We start from the raw sequence: 19,811 nt of genomic DNA on the forward strand, positions 1-19,811 counted from the left end.
GTAGGAATAGAATGTGAATATTCAGGATGATTAGGGTTATGTCTAACAATTTAGTTAGTAAGAGGAGTTCTTTCTGTATATTCAGTGAAGGTAGAAATGTATGTGTGTGTTCATATATGTAAGTTAATTTGTGTTTATGTATCTGGAGTGGGAGTAGAGGGTGTAAGTGGCTTGTGTGCACATAATCGTTTGAAAGGCAATGAGGTGCACTGGAACTGGCTCATACTAGTTTTGGGTGGTCAATGGTGCATGTCTCTTCTGGGATCTGTGTTCATCATTTGGGTAGCTTGAAATTAGTCACGCTGGGAATATTTATAACAGGTACTCACCACAAATGAAGTCTTTCCTGCATCCCTCTGAGAGTGATCAGCATTCACCAGCCCCCACTTGTGTGTGTGAAGCAAGAATGTTCAAGCATCAGTGGGCATATGTATGGGAGGCTCTATGTGAATTGGGAGCAAGGCATCTAGGGCTGCGGGCCTTGCATAGACCCTGGTTATTCTGAATCATTACATTGTTCTTAGTCAGGTCAGCCCATTCTTTAAGGCTAAAGAATCACATACATGTTGGTGATTTCTGGCGCTCCTTCATGCAGATGGGTTGGGGATATCTGTCCCTTAGGCGGGTGGACATTTCGTTACTCTTTCGCATTTGTATGGACCTGGCATCGGGGGACCTAGATGGATGTGCCTGGTAGACAGATAGCCATGGAGGGCAGAACCTTCACATGTGTACTGCTGGCCTGACAGGTAGCAGTCAGAAAGACCAGGGCTTCCTGGACAGGAGGTCAGATGGCCAATGTTCCCCCAGGCAAACTCCCTAAGAATCAGCTGAGCACCTACAGGTATTGTTTGGGTAAGGTGGGTGGGCAAGGACATCTTTCACATGGGGACAGGTGGTGAAAGTCTATAGAGCCTAGTGTACCTGAAACCATCTGCCTTAGGGTGGTGGGTTGTGCTGGGTATCAGGCTGCTTTTAACCCACCTATCTCCATGGGAACCTCAGTCCTTAGATATAGGAAGTCCTTTAGGGGTCAGTGAAGTGACAGGGATGGAGGTGCAGAGGTACTGGGCCTATGAAGGAATGGAGGTTAAGACCTGGAGAGACTGGGTTGTGTGATTCTGATAAAGATATATGTCTCTGACATTCCCAAACCCTTACACATGCTCCCTTTGTTTTCTGAAGACTCAGGATGCTTCTGGCACTGAGAAGCTCATCTCAGCCTCATGTTTTCACTGAGAGGATGTCATGACCCTCTTTTCGCTATTCCTTGTTGATCTGCAAACACACCAGAAGGAATCACGTGATCAATGTAGCCACCAGCTGACCCCACAGCTGCCTCCTGGCTCCCTTAGTTCCACATGAGAATTTCTGGGCCTTCCTTCCTTATGGTGAGTCTCCTTCTGGCCTTTTCTCGCTCATGGTGAATCCTCCTGCCAACACAATATGCCATCCTCACTTGATTGAATGCCATAATAACTGCTTCTCTTAGTTCAAGTGGATTCCTAGTGGCTCTCACTGCCCCCTTAATAACCTATCCCCAATAAAATGACATTGTGTTGCACTGATCGTATTGTGTGTTGTTAGCAGAATGGAGCGCTACCTGGTTTTACATTTTTAAATGTTATATATTTTAAATAAAAGTGCAATATAAGGTGTACAAGGTAGATGTTCTTGGGTTTGATTGTTGAATGTTCTTGGTTTGTTTCTTAAATGGGAAGGCATGGATGCTGAGTTTTATGGGGGAGGAACAGTAATATCTCAGTTATCTTGAATCAGCACTGAAAATCTCCCACCAAATAGAATGAATGGGGTTAGAGAGAGCTGGAATTTCAGGGCCCAATATTTTTTTGGAGTGTATGTCCTTCTCCCATATCTCCATGGACAGAAGGAATCCTCTGATCTTTTTTTATTTTTAATAATATAAAAATTTTTATTACAGTTGCCATATAATATTAGTTTCAGGTGTACAATGTAGTGATCAGACATTTATATTACAAAGTGATCAACCAAATAAGTCTAGTACCCATTTGACATCATACATATTTCCTACAGTATTATTGACTTATGTTGTACTTTACTTCCCTGTAATGTTTTTATAACTGGCAATTTGTAAGTCTTAATCCCTTTCATTTTTTCACCCATCCTTCCCAACTTCCCTTCCATCTGACAACCATCAAAATGTACTCTGTACCTATGAGTTGGTTTCTGTTTTTTTTATTTGATTTGTTCTTTATTCACATGTAAATGAAATCATATGGTATTTGTCTTTCTCTGACTTATTTTACTTAGCATAATGTTCTCTACATCCATTCATGTTGTTTCAAATGGCACGATTTCATTCTTTATTTTGGTTGAGTAATATTTCAGTGTATATAATATCAAAGCTTCTTTAGCCATTTGTGTGTCAATGGACACTTAGGTTTCTTCCATATCTTGGCTATCCTATATATTAAAAGCCTAATATGCTAAGTGCCAGTAGTCTAGCCATCCATTCAACCAATCAAAGTGTAATATGCTAATGATATGCTAAGGCCGCTCAACCACTTACTATGATGTGCACTGACCACCAGGGGGCAGACAGCTGACCGGTCGACCAGTCGCTATGAGTGCACTGACCACCAGGGGACAGACGCTCCGACTGGTAGGTTAGCTTGCTGCTGGGGTCTGGCTGATCAGGACTGAGCGAGATGGGCCAGACACACCCTGGAGCCCTCCCATGGCCCCTCCCCAGCTGGCCAACCTCCTACTTCTCTCCCTGGCCTCGATCATGCACCAGTGGGGTTCCTTGGCTTGGCCTGTGCCCTCTCGCAATCCAGAACCCCTTCAGGGATGTTGGAGAGCCAGTTTCGGCCAGGCTGAGGGACCCCACTGGTGCACAAATTCATGCATCGGGCCTCTAGTTGTAAATAATGCCCAATGGTCATAGGGATATATATGTCTTTTTTTATTTAATGTTTTGTGTTAAATACCTGGAAATGGAATTTCTGGGTCCTTCTTTCTTCCTTGTTATAGCCTTTGATTTAAAGTATAATTTGTCTGATATAAATATTGCTACCCCAGCGTTTTTTTGTTTACATTAGCATGAAAAATAATTTTTCATCCTTTGACTTTCAGTCAGTGTGTGTCTTTTGATCTGAAGGGGGTCTCTTGTAGGCAACATATATATGGGTCTCATTTTCTTATCCATTCGGCCACAATATGTCTTTTGATTAGAACATTTATTTCATTTACATTTAAAGTAATTATTGATAGGTATAAAGTTATTGCCACTTTATTTATTTATTTATTTATTTATTTTTTATTAATTTATTTATTTGTATTAATCCTCACCTGAGGATATTTTCCCATTGATTTTTAGGAGAGTGGAAGGGAAGGGGAGAGATAGAGAGAAACATCAATGTCAGAGAGACACATTGATTGGTTGTCTCCCCCTACTTACTCCCAGACCAGGGCTGGGGCTCAAGCCTGCGACTGAAGTGCATGCCCTTGACCAGAATCAAACCCAGGAGTCTTCAGACCTCAGGCTGGTGCTCCATCCACTGAGCCAAACTGGCTAGGTTTGCCATTTTATTATTCTTACTTATCTTCTTCTTCTTTCCCCCCTGTTTCCCTTCTCTTCCTCCTCCCCTCTCCTCTGCCTTTTCTGAAAAGCCCCATATCTCTCCTAAGTTGATAGCCTTGCTGAGTAGAATAATCTTGATTGTAGGTCCTTGCTTTTCATCACTTTGAATATGTGGTGCCAATCCCTTCTGACCTGCAAAGTTTCTGTTGAGAAATTGGATGAGAGTCTTAAGGGAGCTCTGTTGTAGGTAACTAAATGCTTTCCTCTTGCTGCTTTTCAGATTCTCTCTTTGTCTTTAACCTTTTCTATTTTACTTATGAGGTGTCTTGGTGCAGGACTCTTTGGGTTCATCTTTTTTGGGACCCTCTGTTCTTCCTTGACGTGTATGTCTATTTCCTTCATCAGGTTAGGAAGTTTCCTAACCTGCATCCTTATTCTGCAAATAGGTTTTTAATCTCTTGCACTTCCTCCTCTCCTTTTGGTACCACTGTGATGTAATGTTACACTTGGTGTTATCCCAGAGGTCCCTTAAATTATCCCCATTTTTATAAAATCCTCTGCTTCTTCTAATCTGCTGTTATTGGACTCTAATGTATTCTTCATTTCAGTTATTATATTCTTTGTTTCTGATGGGTTCTTTTGTCTCTCTCCATTTTTATGTTTCCTATTTCCTTGTTAATGTTCTCATTAAGTTTATCTATTCTTCCCCTAAGTTCATTGAGCATCCTAATAAATAGTGGTTTGAATTCTTCATCTTGTAGATTGCTTGCCTCTAGCTTGTTGAGTTCTTTCTCAGGAGTTTGTTCCCTTTTTTTTTCATCTGGGACATGTTTCTTTGTCTCCTTGTTTTGGCTGCTTCTCTGTGTGTGTTTCTATGTATTCAGTAGATCTGTTCCATCTCCCGGTCCTGGTAGAGGCCTTAGGTAGTAGGTATCCTGTGGGGCTCAACAGTGCAGTCTCCCAGGTCACCTGGTTATGTGTGCTGTCCTGTTATAGATGAGCCTTGATTGCTGTTGGCATGTCAGTGGGAAGGATTGACCTGACGGCTGATTAGCTGTGAGGAATGGCTGGGAGTATAGTAGACGAGCTGTTGTGCTTTGCTGGCCCCACACAGGATTTGCTTTAGTGCGGTGCTGGTGCCTACTGATTCTGCCCTTTGGGTGTGTCATTTGGGGAAGTGTTTATGTGGTGCTCTGGTGAGGTCTAAAGCTGATGGTGGCTCTGGGGCCATTTGGAAGGGCTGTGGTGCAGGTAAAGTTCGTCTGCTGCTTGTGTAGCCTGGGGCTACCTTATAGGAGCTACAAAGTGATCTGCAGATGATTGCGCCTTGTGCTAGGCTTGGAGACACCTGGTTGATGCTAAGCTGCGAACCAAGGCCGGCCGCCAATAGTGCTGACTTGAGGCCATTTAGGAAGTGGTATATAGAGCATGCTGAAGCCAGATGCTGCTCGTTTGGGGTTTGTGAACCTTTGAGAGGTTTTAGGAGAGTCCATAGTAAGAACCGAGAGAAGACATTTCTATGGATAAGCCACTGGAAGTGGTTTGGGTAGGCCCCTAATTTGGGTGGGGCAGGGTCTCAGGGAACCACCAGGGCAGGGTGAACAGTATTAGTCAGGTTGATGGAGACTTCGACGTTGTGCCCACCTGCACCTGCGGGCTGGGAGGGGGGCTGGGAGGGGTAGTGTTGTTGGCAGGCAACAATTTTGTCCTGGAAAGAGCAGCTCCTCCAGTCCTTTCCCTGAAGCCTGACAATTCAGTGTGTCTCCAATGGCTCTGGCACTTTTCAAGCTGTTGCCTTAGAGCTGGAGCAAGTAGACACAGAAGGTGGCTCTGCAGCCACTAAGGAGCTTCCCCTGCAAAGAAGGCCTTTCTGATGTCTGCTGTAGGAGTCTGGGGTCCAGGGAGGAGGCTTGCAACCAGAAAAGCCCAAGAAAAGCAGAACAGGCTCATTGAGATACTAGGAACAGGGCAGGGAGACGATGGGAGCCCAGACAGGGCTGGAGGTAGGCTTTGACTTTGCGGGAAGATTTGGAGACAGCAGGTTGGGATATGAAGTCCCTTGCCCACAAATTCCCCTCCCTCTTCTCCCCTTGGCCAGACTCATCTGTGGCTGCAAGTAGCAGGGAACACTGAGGTAATAGCTTGGAGGTTAGTGATCTAGGTCCTTCCAATGACTCACTGGTGCTTTACTATAAACAACAAATGTGTCCAAACATTGTAGTATTTAAGGAAGCCCAAGCCTCTTCTCTGGGAACACCCCAGAAAACTAGTCTGAAACACAGACTTTTAAAATAACACACAATTCTGTGTTTGTGGAATCCCCCCGCTTCTGTCTGCAGAACCCAGTAGATCAGGAGCCCTTAGTTAAATTGCTGATTGGACAATTCCCAATGCAGTGTATGTGTGCATGCATGCATGTGTCTGTGTCCATAACATAGCTACATGTTGATTATCTGTTTCCTCCACTAGAATGTATGATACAAAATAGAGCTTTGACCAAGTCATTGACATGGCTAACACATTGTTGGATGATTGTTGTCATAGTTTGGGTTCTTTAGAAAACAGAGTCAGGTAAAGAGTTCAGGGAACATACATTTACTAAACAAAAACTGAAACGGGGGTTGAAAAAGAAAGCAGGATTGAGCAGAAAGTTGAACTCCGATTCAGGTCCCAAACAGCTTCGGCCTGCCCCACAGGAGCTGAGGAGCCAGGCTGTCTCTTCTGAATAGTTCTCAGTTAGAAGGTGTTGGCTAGGCCTTTCGTGTGTGTGTGTGTGTGTGTGTGTGTGTGTGTGTGTGTGTGTGTGTGTTATTTTTTCTTTTCTTTTCCTATCCAAATATCTGGATACTAAGTAATTTGTGTCTCCTAAGAAACTGGGTTTCTCTTTTCCCTTGTAGTTTTGGTTCCTCTTCCCAATTCTTATCTTAATTGGGTTGTTAGAGTTTTTCATTAACTTTAGTCACAAGACATGGTAGTACTTAGAGACACTGTGATATAAGAAAAAATATATATTTGGTCTTCATCCTCAGTCCTGGTACAGAGCTGCTAAAACCCGTATAATTTCCGGAGTGATGGGAATGAGAAGAGTGTCCTTTTCTGTTTATAATAAATCCCTTTCAACATACTGAGTTATGCTAATGAAGTGACTATTGGAGGATAGGGCCTGGTTACCAGAGGAACCAAGCATGTGCTTAGAAGGCTGGAATTTTTGGTCCTACCTTCTGGGGATTGGAGACTGAGATAATTACCAATGGCCAATGGTTTAACCAAACATGTCTATGTTATGGAATCTCCCCATAACATAGGGAGATCTTTGAGGTGCTGGGAGAGCAATGTGCCAGGAGAGGGCATGGAAGGGGTATGCGTTACACTGCCCTTCATTTGCTATAAAGCAAGTTCTGTGATCAGAAGAAATGCTGTGTGGAATACCGCGGTGATAGGTAAGGAATTCTGTAAGGCCATAGGTGGGGGGTTTGGCAGAAGCATTTCATGCAGGGAAGGCAAATCTGTATCCAGAGTATCTTCTTCAAGAAGGACAAAATGCTGCTGTTTCCATGACAGAGTGGTGCAAATGTAATCAACCTGCCTAGGCAGCAGGCTGATCACCCTGGAAATGGTGCTATCTGGGGGCTCAGTGCTGGTCTCTGGTGCTGGCACAGTGAGCACTCAGTGGTGTCTGGAGGCCGGTCAGCCTTGGTGTTACTGAGTCCATGCACAGCCTCCATCTCTGCCACCATAGCCATTCTTTTCATGAGCCCATTGAGTGATGACAGCGGTGGCAGGAGAGAGACTGACTAGTATCAACAGCACTGGTCATTGTATCCACTTGGTTAATTAAAATCCTCCTCTGCTGAAGCCATCCTTGGGTGAGCATTCACATGGGACACAAATAACTTTTTTTTCACTCATTTAGAGAGCTGGGTCCACTTACTCTTTCTTAGGCCTTTTGACATCAATTTTCTAATCATATTCTTTCCATGTTTCTGACCATCCAGCCAAACCATTCACTATAGATCATGAATCTGTATCTAATCACTCATCTGGTTATTTCTTCTTCGAAGCAAAGTGAAAAACCAGGTGCACTTGAAGTTCTGATCTCTGGAGGATTTCCCTTCATCACTTTCCTTCAGGGGTACCCCAGAAAGGTGCTGAGGTGCTGCAGCTGTCCACTTTTTGGGCGGTGCCTGCATATTGTGCAGTCTCTATCTCAGCCAACTTATTATAGGCCATATGTGCAGCCTGGGAGCTAGAAATAATGTAGAAGGAATGGGGACTGTGGGCATTTGGGCGACTTCCTCATGCAAGCCCAATCTCATATGTGCTACTTCTATTTGATAATGGAGTACCCAACTTTATCTTGCTGGGTAAAGATAACACCCATTCATGATTGGCAGCTCAGGTTTATGAGAACTTGATGGCCCATAATTAAGTGTTTGGTCTCTACAGAGGCCCAGTAACAGGCCAAAGACTATTTCTCAAAATGAGAATAGTTATCCATAGTAGGAATAGGGAGCCATAGGAAGGTATAGCCTTGCTGCAAAATCTTAAGGTTCTGCCAAAGGCTCTAAATAGCACCTCTTTCTGCCACTGCCACTTCAAGAATCAATGGATCTCCTGGACCCTGTTGCCCAGCTGGCAGAGCAGCTTGCACAAGAGCCAGGCCCTCTTCAAAACAGTAGCTTTCAGGTTACTTGGTAAATGGGGAAGAGTAGCGCACCAGAATGAGAAATATGTTGTGTCTGAAATCCATTGAGTCCCACAGGCATTGTGCCTCTTTTGTGGTTGTGGGATGGGCCAGATGCAGCGATTTATCCTTCACCTTAGAAGAGATATTATGACATGCCCCACATTACTGTGCCCCTAGGAATTTCACAGAGGTAGAAGGCCCCTGAATGTTTATTGGATTTATTTCCCACTTCCCGACATGCAAATGTCTTACCAGTAACTCTAGAAGTTACTGCTATTCCATAGTCACTAGGTCCAATTAACATAACGTCAGTGTAATGGACCACTGTGATGTCTTGTGGAAGGGAAAGACAGTCGTGGTTTTTGTGACCTAAATTATGATACCGAGTTGAAGAGTTATTATACCCCTGAGGTAAGAGAGTGAAGTTATATTGTTGGCTCTGCCAGCTGAAAGCAAACTATTTCTGGTGTTTTTTTCTAGTAAGTATTGAGAAGAAAGCATTTGCCAGATCAGTAGCTGCTACTAAGTAACAAGGATGTATTAATTTGATCAAGCAGTGAAACCAAATCTAGTACAGAAGCTACAATTGGAGTCACCCTTTTGTTAAGTTTACAATAATCCACTGTCTTTCTTCAAGATCCATATGTTTTCTGCCAGGCCAAATAGGTGAGATGAATAATGATGTGGTAGAAATCACCACCCCTGTATCCTTTGTGTTCTTGATGGGGACACTAATCTATACACATATATAAAATATTTATTTATATGTGTATATTTATACACCATTTGAGAATACAAAAGTTATAACAAATGACACAACAGATCAGTGTACCCACTACTCCATTTAAGAAATGAACATTAAGCCTGGCCTGTGTGGCTCAGTTGGTTGAGGGTCATCCTGTGTACCAAGATGTCGATTCGGACCTGGTCAGGGCATATACCTGGGCTGTGGGTTTGATCCCCGATTGGGCCACATACAGAAGGCAACCAAAGGCAACCAGTGGATATTTCTCTCTCATATAGATGTTTTTTTTCACTCTCTATTGCTCTCTTTAAGCATATCCTTCTGTGAGGATTAAAAAGAAATGAACATAGACAACTTAACCCTTGTCTGTGCTACTCTTTTCACACCCACGGAGCTTCATTACCCCAAAATATTAATTATCTTTAATTTGCTATTATTGCCCTGCATTTCTTTAAAACTATAACACATATGTGCATACCTTAAGAAATATATATACTTTTAAAAACTTTATACCACAATTAATTCATCCATTGTCCTGTTGGTACACATTTAGGATGTCTCCAATTTATAGCTATGACAAACAGTGTTACTCTAGATGTTTTTGTGTATTTCATCTGGTTTATAGAAGACTGACTCTAGACCTATATATGTTTTCAATATTACTAGGTATTGCCAATTATTCTCCAAATTATTTCTCCAATTTGTCCACTCTACATCAAAATAAAAAGCTTATGCAGAGCAATGGAAACAATTAACAAAATAAAAAGGCAACCTAAGGAATGGGAAAAAATATTTGCAAATCATATATCTGAAAAGAGGTTAATATTCAAGATATATTAAAAAAAACTCATACAACTGAACAACAACAACAACAAAAATAAACAAACAAAAACCACCAATATAATTTAAAAAATGGACAGAGGTTCTGAATAGACATTCTCCAAAAAAGTCTTGCAGATACATGAAAAAGGTGCTAATCATCAGAGAAATGCAAATTGTAACCACAATGTTACAATAGCTATTGTCAAAAAGATAAGAAATAACAAGTGTTGGTGAGGATTTGAAGAAAAGGGAACTGTTGTGTACTGTTAGTGAGAATATAAATTGGTGTAGCCACTGTCAAAAACAGTATGGAAATTCCTCAAAATATTAAAAATAGAGCTGTTATATGATCCAGCAATTCTATTTCTTTGTATTTATCCAAAGAAACAAAACACTAACACAAAGATATCTGCATCCCTATGTTCATTGCAGCATTATTTACAACTAGAGGCCCAGTGCACGAAATCCATGCACTTGGGGAGCAGGCCTAAGCTGGCAGTCGGACATCCTTAGCACTGCCACAGAGGTGGGAGAGGCTCCCACCACCACTGCTTCACTCGCCAGCTGTGAGCCTGGCTTCTGGCTGAGTGGCGCTCCCCCTGTGGGAGCACACTGACCACCAGGGGGCAGCTCCTGTGTTGAGCGTCTGCCCTCTGGTGGTCAGTGCATGTCATAGCAACTGGTTGTTCTGCTGTTTGGTCGATTTGCATAATAGCATCTTATTATATAGGATAGCCAATACATGGAAATAATCTAAGTGTCCCTTTTTCTGTTTCCATGGCCTGTACAGTCTCTGGAAGTGCAAGCTAAAACAGATGACAACTTTGGGATTCTTTATTTGTTCTTTAATATCTCAAATAGGCCATGGCCTGAGCCCAAGTCACCATGTTTCATACTTAAATTTACAGAGAGAGAGAGAGAGAGAGAGAGAGAGAGAGAGAGAGAGAGATTACATTATTTCCCTGTCTTTTAATTCTAAGCATTTCTTTATAGCAGAGATGTGAAGAAAAGTATGTGGGTTATAAGATGCATCTTTAAAAGAAAAGACATGTGGTGATTTCTACCTCCTACTCTCTGATACTTGGTACGATGAAGCTCTAGCAGCTATTTTATTTTATTATGTTTTTTGGCTTTTTTTTTAATATATATGTATATATTTACTGTTGATAGTATTACAGATGTCTCCCACTTTCTAGCATCTATTTTAAAGCATGAGAATAAGAGCGACCATTTATGGAAATTATCATGTGTTTTTTCTCTTTTATTCTAGTCATATAGTATATTACATTAATTGACATTTGAATATGAAGTAAGCCTTTTATTTTTCTAATAAATATCACTGATGGTTGTGTATATGATTTTTATATGTTATTGAATTTGGTTTGCTGGAATGTTGTTGAGGATTTTTGTGTATGTATTAATATGAGAACTGAGTGTAGTTTTCTTATGATTTAAATTAATCATTATTTCTGGTGTGGTACCAGAATAAAATCGGCTTCACAAAATCAGTTTGGAAATGTTATTTTTTTGGATGAGTATGTGAAGAACTATTTACTCTTTAAATATTTGGTAGAGTTTGCCACTGAAGACATCAGGTTCTGGGCTTTTTTGATGGGAAATAGTTTTACTACTAATTCAATCTCTGTACATAATTTCTTCTTCAACCAGTTTTGATAGTTTATTTCTATCATCTATTTCCTACAAGTTATTTGATTTGTTTACAGTTTAAAAATATAGCCTCATATAATCATTTTTATTCTGTTTGTGCAGTAATAATGTCTGCTCTTTTACTTCTGATTTTAGTAATTTCAATATTTTTGTGATCAAGCTAGCTAAAGTTTTGTCAATTTTGTTGCTATTACAAATAATTAACTTTGGGTTTCATTGACTTATACTACTGTTTCCCCATTGTCATACTTAATTGCCAATTTAATATTTATAATTACTATCTTTCTGCTTGCTTTATATTTGTTTTTTTTAATTTCTTAATTTGAAAAGTTAGGTTATTGATGAGATAGTTATTCCTTATTTCTTAGTATAAGCATTTGTAGCGATAAGGCACTGCTTTAGTTTCATCCAGTTAGTTTGGATAAATTATGTTTCATTTTTGTTAATCTCAAATTATTTTTTCTTTTTTTTAACCCATTGATTATTTAGAAAAGTGTTAATTTCCACATACTTGTGAATTCTCAAATTTCTGTTATTGATTTATAATTTTACTTAGTGATGTCAGAGAATATACTTGCATGATTTCAATACTTTCAAATTATTAGAGATTTTTGTATGGCCTAGAATAGGCATCCTCGAACTACGGCCCGCAGGCCACATGTGGGTGTTTTTGCCGTTTTGTTTTTTTACTTCAAAATAAGATATGTGCAGTGTGCATAGGAATTTGTTCATAGTTTTTTTTAAACTATAGTCTGGCCCTCCAACGGTCTGAGGGACAGTGAACTGGTCCCCTGTTTAAAAAGTTTGAGGACCCCTGGCCTAGAATTATGGTCTGTTCCATAGAATGTCCCCAATGTACTTGAGAAGATTATGTATTCTGCTGTTATCTGGTGGGATGCTTTGCTAGATCTAGTATTATGATTTCTGTTGTCTTCTATTTCTTTTGTTAGGAAAATATGTTTATAATGCCTAATCTTTCTTATAGATTGATTATTTTGTCTTTTGAGAATGATTTTCTATGTTTCTAATAGCATGTGTGGTTTTAGGTCTTTTTTTTTTTTTTTTTGTCTTATATTACTATAACACTTGAGCTTTCTTACATTTGCTGTTTGCATGATATATCTATTCCCATCCTTTTATTTTCAACAAAATTTTAGCATTGCATTTAAAGAATGTCTCCACTAGAGACCATGAAAGGGGTCTTGTTTTTAATTCTCTCTAACAAACTATGCATTTTAATTGCATTGTTTAAACCAGTCACATTCAGTTATCTCATTCATGTTAAATTTATGTCTGACATTTTAGTTTTCCTTTCCACATGTCTCATGATTTTCCCCTTTCTGTTCCTCTTTTACTCCCTTCTTTTCCCGTTAAGTGAATATTTTCTTGTATAGCATTTAACTTTGTTGAGAGTTTTCTCCCTGTATTTTAAAGCTGTTATCTTTGTGGTTGCTCTATGGTTTACTATTACATCTTATTTTATAATCTACCTCAGATTTATAGTAACTTAATCCCAGTGAGGTGTGGAAATCTTATCCTTATACAGCTCTCCTAAGCTCCAATCAAGGAATATGGAATTTACCTGGGAGGAACAAGCATCAGCATTTCTCATTACCTCTCACTCTGGGTGACAGAACCTATATTCCAGGTGATTACAACTGAGAGATCAAAATTTATTTCCCCTACCACCCATTCATGGAATAAAGCTCTATTTCAAGCATAACAGCAAGAATACTAGGGTCTTGATTACTCTCAGCCCAGTTTGAAGGGCAGAGAAAAAAATCCATCTTGAAGTGATAAAAACACACAAAGACTTGATTCAAAACTATCCCTAGAAAAGAAGCCTAACTTTAACTGAATAAGAAAACATAAGTACTAAAGTTATGGACCTTGGTCTTAGAGGGGGTTTTATTAATTTGACCCTAAAGGCAAGGGAAGTAAAGACAAATATAAATGAATGTGACTATATCAGACTAAAAAGCTTCTGCACAGCAAAAGAAACTGCAAACAAAACAAAAAAGAAACCAACCAAATGGGAGAAGATATTTGCAAGCAACAGCTCTGACAAAGGGTTAATATCTAAAATACACAAAAAACTCATACAACTCACACCAAACAAACAAACAACCAATTAAAAAATGGGCAGAGAACCTGAACAGACAGTTCTCTCAAGAAGAAAGAAAAATGGCCAACAGGTATATGAAAATATGCTCAACTTCACTAGCTATTACGGAAATGCAAATACCACCTCACAACTGTTAGAATGGCTATTATTAACAAGACAGGTAATAAGTGTTGGAGAGGTTGTGGAGAAAAGGAACCCTCATTCATTGCTGGGGGGAATGTAAACTGGTACAGCCACTATGGAAAACATTACGGAGGTTCTTTAAAAAATTAATACTAGAGTTTCCATATGACCCAGCAACTCCTTTACTTGGTATCTACTCAAAATTTTTGAAAGCATTTATTCATAATGATATATACACTGGGTGTCCAGATTATTATGACCATCCCATCAGTACTTTGTTGGGCCACCTTTTGCCTTCAATACTGCGGCGATTCTTCTTGGCATTGACTCCACGAGATGTTGAGAGGTGATGCGAGGAATCTGACACCATGCCTGATGAATAGCACTGTCCAGTTCTGTGAGATTTGATGGTTGTGGAACCAGCTGCCTGATGGCTCTTTTAACTTCGTACCACAAATTCTCAATTGGATTGAGATCTGGTGATTGTGGGGGCCACCTAAAGTAAGCATGGTAAAGTCTCCCTCATCTTCTTGAAACCACTCCTGCACAATACGAGCACCATGGCATGGCGCATTGTCTTGTTGGAAGAAGCCATCTCCATTGGAATACCCCATCGACATGATAGGATGAACTTGATCAACAACAATACTTAGGTATGTTGTGCTATTCAGACGTTGTTCCACATGAATGAAAGGGCCCAAATCATGCCAGGAAAACATGCCCCAAACCATAACACTGCCCCCACCAGCTTGAAGGGTTGTACTATTGCATGTGGGGTGCATGCTTTCATGCTGTTTCCGTGAAATTCTCCCTCTGCCATCTGCATGATGCAACTGGAAATGTGATTCATTGGACCACATGACTTTTTTCCAATGCTCGACTGTCCAATCCTTGTGTTCCTGTGCGAATTGGAGACGTTTTATTTTGGTAACTGCAGACAGCAAAGGTGTTTGAACAGGTCTTCGGCTTCCATATCCCATACTATGCAGTGTACGGCTAATTTGCCTACAAACGTCAGGTGGTCATAATAATCTGGCCACTCAGTGTATATATCTCTATATTCCTTGAAGCATTATTTACAGTGGCCAAGACATGGAAACAACTGAAGTGTTCTTTGATAGATGATTGGATAAAGAAGATGTGATATATATATATATATATATATATATATATATATATATATATATATATTATGAATACCACTCAACCATAAGAAAAGATGGAATACTGCCATTTGCTATAACATAGATATATCATGAAAATATCATGCTAAGCAAAATAAGTCCGAGAGAAAAAGTCAAGAACCATATGATTCACTCATACACTGAATATAAAACTGAAAGTAACAAATGAGCAAACAAGAAAAACAAATACCCTGGCTAGTGTGATTCAGTGGTTGAGTATCAACCCATGAACTAGGAAGTCATGGTTCAATTCCCAATCAGGGCAATTATATATATATTCTGAAATTTGTACCTACCTTCTTCCATTCTTTTTTTAATCTTTATTTTATAGTTTTATAGCAGTTTCTGCAGTACCACTTGAAACTATATTCTGCAACTATTTTGTTAAACTGGAAAATAATTTTAACATTTTAATTAAAATAGTATTTGTATTTAATTGCCAATTAAATTTACATAGGTATCACTATAACTTGGGCTATATTCATATTTAAATAAATACATTATAATGGCATATCATTGCATTGAAAAACATTGCTTGAACTGAATCATTTTATTCACATTGACTAGTTTTGGGAGATGTTTACATGTAATAATAGAAACAGTGCAGGTTTGCAATAATTCAACATGATATCTTATATAATTGAACAATTAAAGGGAAATGTATGTGAGGCAAAACAAACCTTTGTTCATCTAATTTAAAAAATTACATTTCCCCAGTTTTTAAATTTATATTTAGGTAAACTAAAATTAACAATTTTGTTTCTCCAACATAGTAGATACACTTTAATTGCTCAATAAAACAAATATTGTTACTGGCTATGACTGTATTGGACAAGCAAGACTTAGAGAATATAATTTGTTTCTTCTAAGAACACTTGGTTATTTAACAACATTCAATTTGCCCTTTCAATTTTGTATATGACACTAATATTGTGTGGGGACGCACAGGACTTGGTTGGAAAGTTTGTAAGGAGGACATTCCAAAAAAATGAGTGGGCTGAAGGCAGCCCATTCTGTTTATCAGAATTCCGACTTAGGGGAGTGCCAAAGATGGCACACATAATTATTCCTTGACCTTTCCAAACAAGTCTGTGCACTTGCAGACCCTTTGGTGTTTACTGGAATACTTATGCTTAATCTTTAGGTGTCCTTGCTTAAAGGACACTACGGACACATGTGTCCCCCCAAGATTACTTACCCTACTGATTGTATCTGAAAGATAAACTTTACCTCAAACTGCTATTACAATAAAAGCCTAACGAGGCAGGCAATTGAGGCTGCCTGGTTCCTTTAGTCAGGCAGTCCCTTAGCCCTCTCTTTCACAGCAATCCTGTGTCAGAGTAATCATTCACTTGTCACTCAGGGTCTGCAGATCAGTCCAAGCATGGAATCAAGAAACAAACTTTCTATGACCAAATCCAAATTCCAAGTATTAAGTAAAATTATTACCAATATAACTGCTACTACTAAATAATGCACTGATGTATTCCTAGTATGTGCATTAGGACCAGTGAATACAAAGAAATATGAACTGTTATATTATACTAGAGGCCCGGTGCACGAAATTCATGCATGGGGGAGGGGGGGGGTGTGTCCCTCAGCCCAGCCTGCACACTCTCCAATCTGGGACCCCTTAAGGGATGTCCAACTGCCCGTTTAGGCCCGATCCCACTAAATGGGCAGTCGGACATCTCTCTCACAATCCAGGACTGTTGTTTCCCAATCACTTGCCTGCCTGTTTGCCTGCCTGATTGCCCCTAACCACTTCTGCCTGCCAACCTGATCTATGACTAACTGCTCCCCTGCCGGCCTGATTGCCCCTAACTGCCCTCCCCTGCTGGCCTGGTTACCCCTAAATGCCCTCCCCTGACAGCCTGGTTGCCCCCAATTGCCCTCCCCTGCTGGCCCAGTCACCCCTAACTGCCCTCCCCTGCCAGCCTGGTTACCCCTAACTGCTCTCCCCTGCTGGCCTGGTTTCCTCCAACTGCCCTCCTCTGCAGGCCTGGTTGTCCCCAACTGCCCTCCCCTGCCAGCCTGGTTCCCCCCAACTGCCCTCCCCTGCAGGCCTGGTCCCCCCAACTGCTCTCCCCTGCAGGCCTGGTCCCCCCCAACTGCCCTCCTCTGCCAGCCTGGTCACCCCTAAATGCCCTCCCCTGCAGACCTGATCACCCCCAAATGCCCTCCCTTGCAGGCCTGGTCCCTCTCAACTGCCCTCCCCTCCTGGCCTGATCGCTCACAACTGCCCTCCCCTGCCAGCCATCTTTTGGTGGCCATCTTGTGTCCACATGAGGGCGGCCATCTTTGACCACATGGGGCAGCCATCTTGTGTGTTGGAGTGATGGTCAATTTGCATATTACTCTTTTATTAGATAGGATGAGAGAGAAAAAATGCCCATAATATATAAAAAAAACTATTTCTTAAAAACATTCAAGTAAATTAAATAAAAGTTATTAATGTCAGTACTACAGCAGTTTGAGATAAAGTTTATCTTTTAGATACAATCAGTAGGGTAAGTAATCTTGGGTAGACAAATAATTTCTAATTAATTTTACTTTAATTCACACCTAGCTGAAGTCATAACAGGATTTTTTCTCTGAATGAAATTGACAGTATTTCTAAGATTAAGATTCAAAACCAAAATCAAAGAAATGCAGACAATTTGAATGAAGAAGGAAAGAGGAATGATCCACAAGATAAATATATTAAGACTAGAGGCCTGATGTACAAAATTCGTGCAAGCGGCTTGGCCTTCACAGCCCCGGCTTCATCTGGAAGGTCGTCTGGAAGGACATCCAGAATGCTGTTCAGCTTTCCAGTCTAATTAGCATATTACACTTTTATTATTATATATATAATGATTACAATCATATGGCAATGGAGAACCAAGATGGCAGTGTAGGTAAATGCCTGTACCCACTACCTCCCACAACCACAAAAAAATTACAACTAAAATACAGAAAAACCATTATCCAGTACTGCCTGAAAGCTGGCTGAATGGAAATCCTAGAACTAGAGAAGTAAAGAAGAAAGCACATTGAGATTGGCAGCAAGGACAGAGGTGAGGAATGGGCTGGACTGGCATCCACATGCACCACTTTTTTAATTGGGAAGGATATCATCTCTGTGGAGGCCCCCTGTGAGGAGCAAGCAGTCCCAGCCCCACACCAGACCCCATGCCAGGGTTCCAGAGCTTGGAAAATAAGTCGTCATAACTACAGGTTATAAAAACCAGCAGGGGTTGGGGATCAGTGACATGGACGCTGTGGGAGACCCAGGTGTTCTTTTAAAGGGCTGGTGCACAAACTAAACTTACTAGGTCGGCATCCTCTGAGCTCCATCACCAAGGCTGGACACAGACACATTCGAGGAGGAACAGGATTGTCTGGCATTGGGGCAGGAACTCAGGGCCGGCTTTCTTCTAGATTGAGATGCTCACAGGGGTCATTGTTCCTATGCTGAGACCTCCCTGGTGGCAGGGCTGACTAGCAGCTATTTCTGTTTGCTCCACCCTGGGGATTCCCTGAGAACTCACCCCATTCAATTGGCAGCCCCAGAGGCTCCTTACACTACCTTCATATTTTTGGATTTTTTTTTCTTTTTATTATATATTAACATGTGTGCAGCTACTTTTGCATATGAATGGCCTGTCCTTGCGTAGGCTTCAGATATTGCTAAAATATCTCAAAAAAGCTGAAGCTTGGTCAGGGAGCCCCAAACTTATCAATAAAAGGCCCAAGACCCAGAACTATCCTCAGCCTGCCTTGCTCCACAACTGATCCTTGCATGGGCACTTCCAAATCTGAAACAAATAGGAGGAATCTTCAGATCTCTCTGTAGCTCCTGCAGGGTGGCCCCAGGCAGTGGCTGACTTTGCACCTTCAAGGAGACCTAAGAGGCAGTGGTCAGCATCAGACCATACCAGATTACAACTCTACACATCCATAACCAATACACTCAAGGGGCAGACTCAGTGAGCACCAAAGCACCACTGAAGCAAGTCCTGCTCCATAGGAGTGTCTCCTGCACAGCAGCTCTTCCACTGTAGTCTCAGCTGGTCCTCACAGCCAATTGACCTGGAGTTCAATTCCTCTTAGTAACACCAACAGCAATCAAGTCTCAATTACAACAAGAGTATGCACGCAGCCCACAAAGGTGTGCACCTAGAGTGCTCAGCTCAGGTAACTGGAGAGGCTAAGCCACTGGCCCTGTAGGACAACTACTATACATGTTCACTCTACCAAATCCAGGAGACATAGCAGCTTTAATCAATACATAGAAACAAACACAGGGAAGCAGCCAAAATGTGGGGACAAAGAAACATGTCACAAATGAAAGAAATGGAAGAAAGCAAACTAATGGATATAGAATTCAAAACCAATTATAAGGTTATTCAAGAATCTTCATGAGACCTCCAAGGGACTTAGTGAGGCTCAAGGATCTTAGTGAGAATGTAAAAAATAAATAAAAAATAAATAAATAAATAAATAAAGAGGATAAAGACCAGTCAGAAAATAAGCATACACTGACTAAAATAAAGAATAATATATAATATACGGGGATTCAACAGTAGAGTAGATGAATGAGTCCAAGAATCAAATCAATGATTTGAAATATGAGGAAGCAAAAAAAACACCTAATCAGAAGAGCAAAAAGGAAAAAAGAATAAAAAAATATGAAGATAGTGTAAGGAGCCTCTGGGACAACTTCAAACATACCAAAATTCGCATTATGGGGGTGCCAGAAGAAAAGAGACCAAAACATTGAAAAGATACTTGAAGAAATAATGATAGAATACTTCCCCTACCTGATGAAAGAAATAGACTTACAAGTCCAGGAAGCACAGAGTCCCAAACAAGAGTAACCCAAAGAGGACCACACCAAGACACATCAT

At 40.6% G+C, this 19,811-nt stretch overlaps 1 long non-coding RNA gene across 1 annotated transcript in view; it reads left to right on the plus strand.

Annotated features, from left to right (window-relative positions):
* LOC114228113 (uncharacterized) overlaps positions 1-19,811 on the plus strand; it is a 151,335-nt gene that overhangs the window by 3,308 nt on the left and 128,216 nt on the right. The window contains exon 2 of the long non-coding RNA XR_008558300.1: positions 1,186-1,391. This is a non-coding gene — a long non-coding RNA (uncharacterized LOC114228113). The remainder of the gene's footprint in view (positions 1-1,185; positions 1,392-19,811) is intronic.

The sequence above is a fragment of the Eptesicus fuscus genome, chromosome 15, assembly GCF_027574615.1.
Source record: "Eptesicus fuscus isolate TK198812 chromosome 15, DD_ASM_mEF_20220401, whole genome shotgun sequence".
Lineage (NCBI taxonomy): Eukaryota > Metazoa > Chordata > Mammalia > Chiroptera > Vespertilionidae > Eptesicus > Eptesicus fuscus.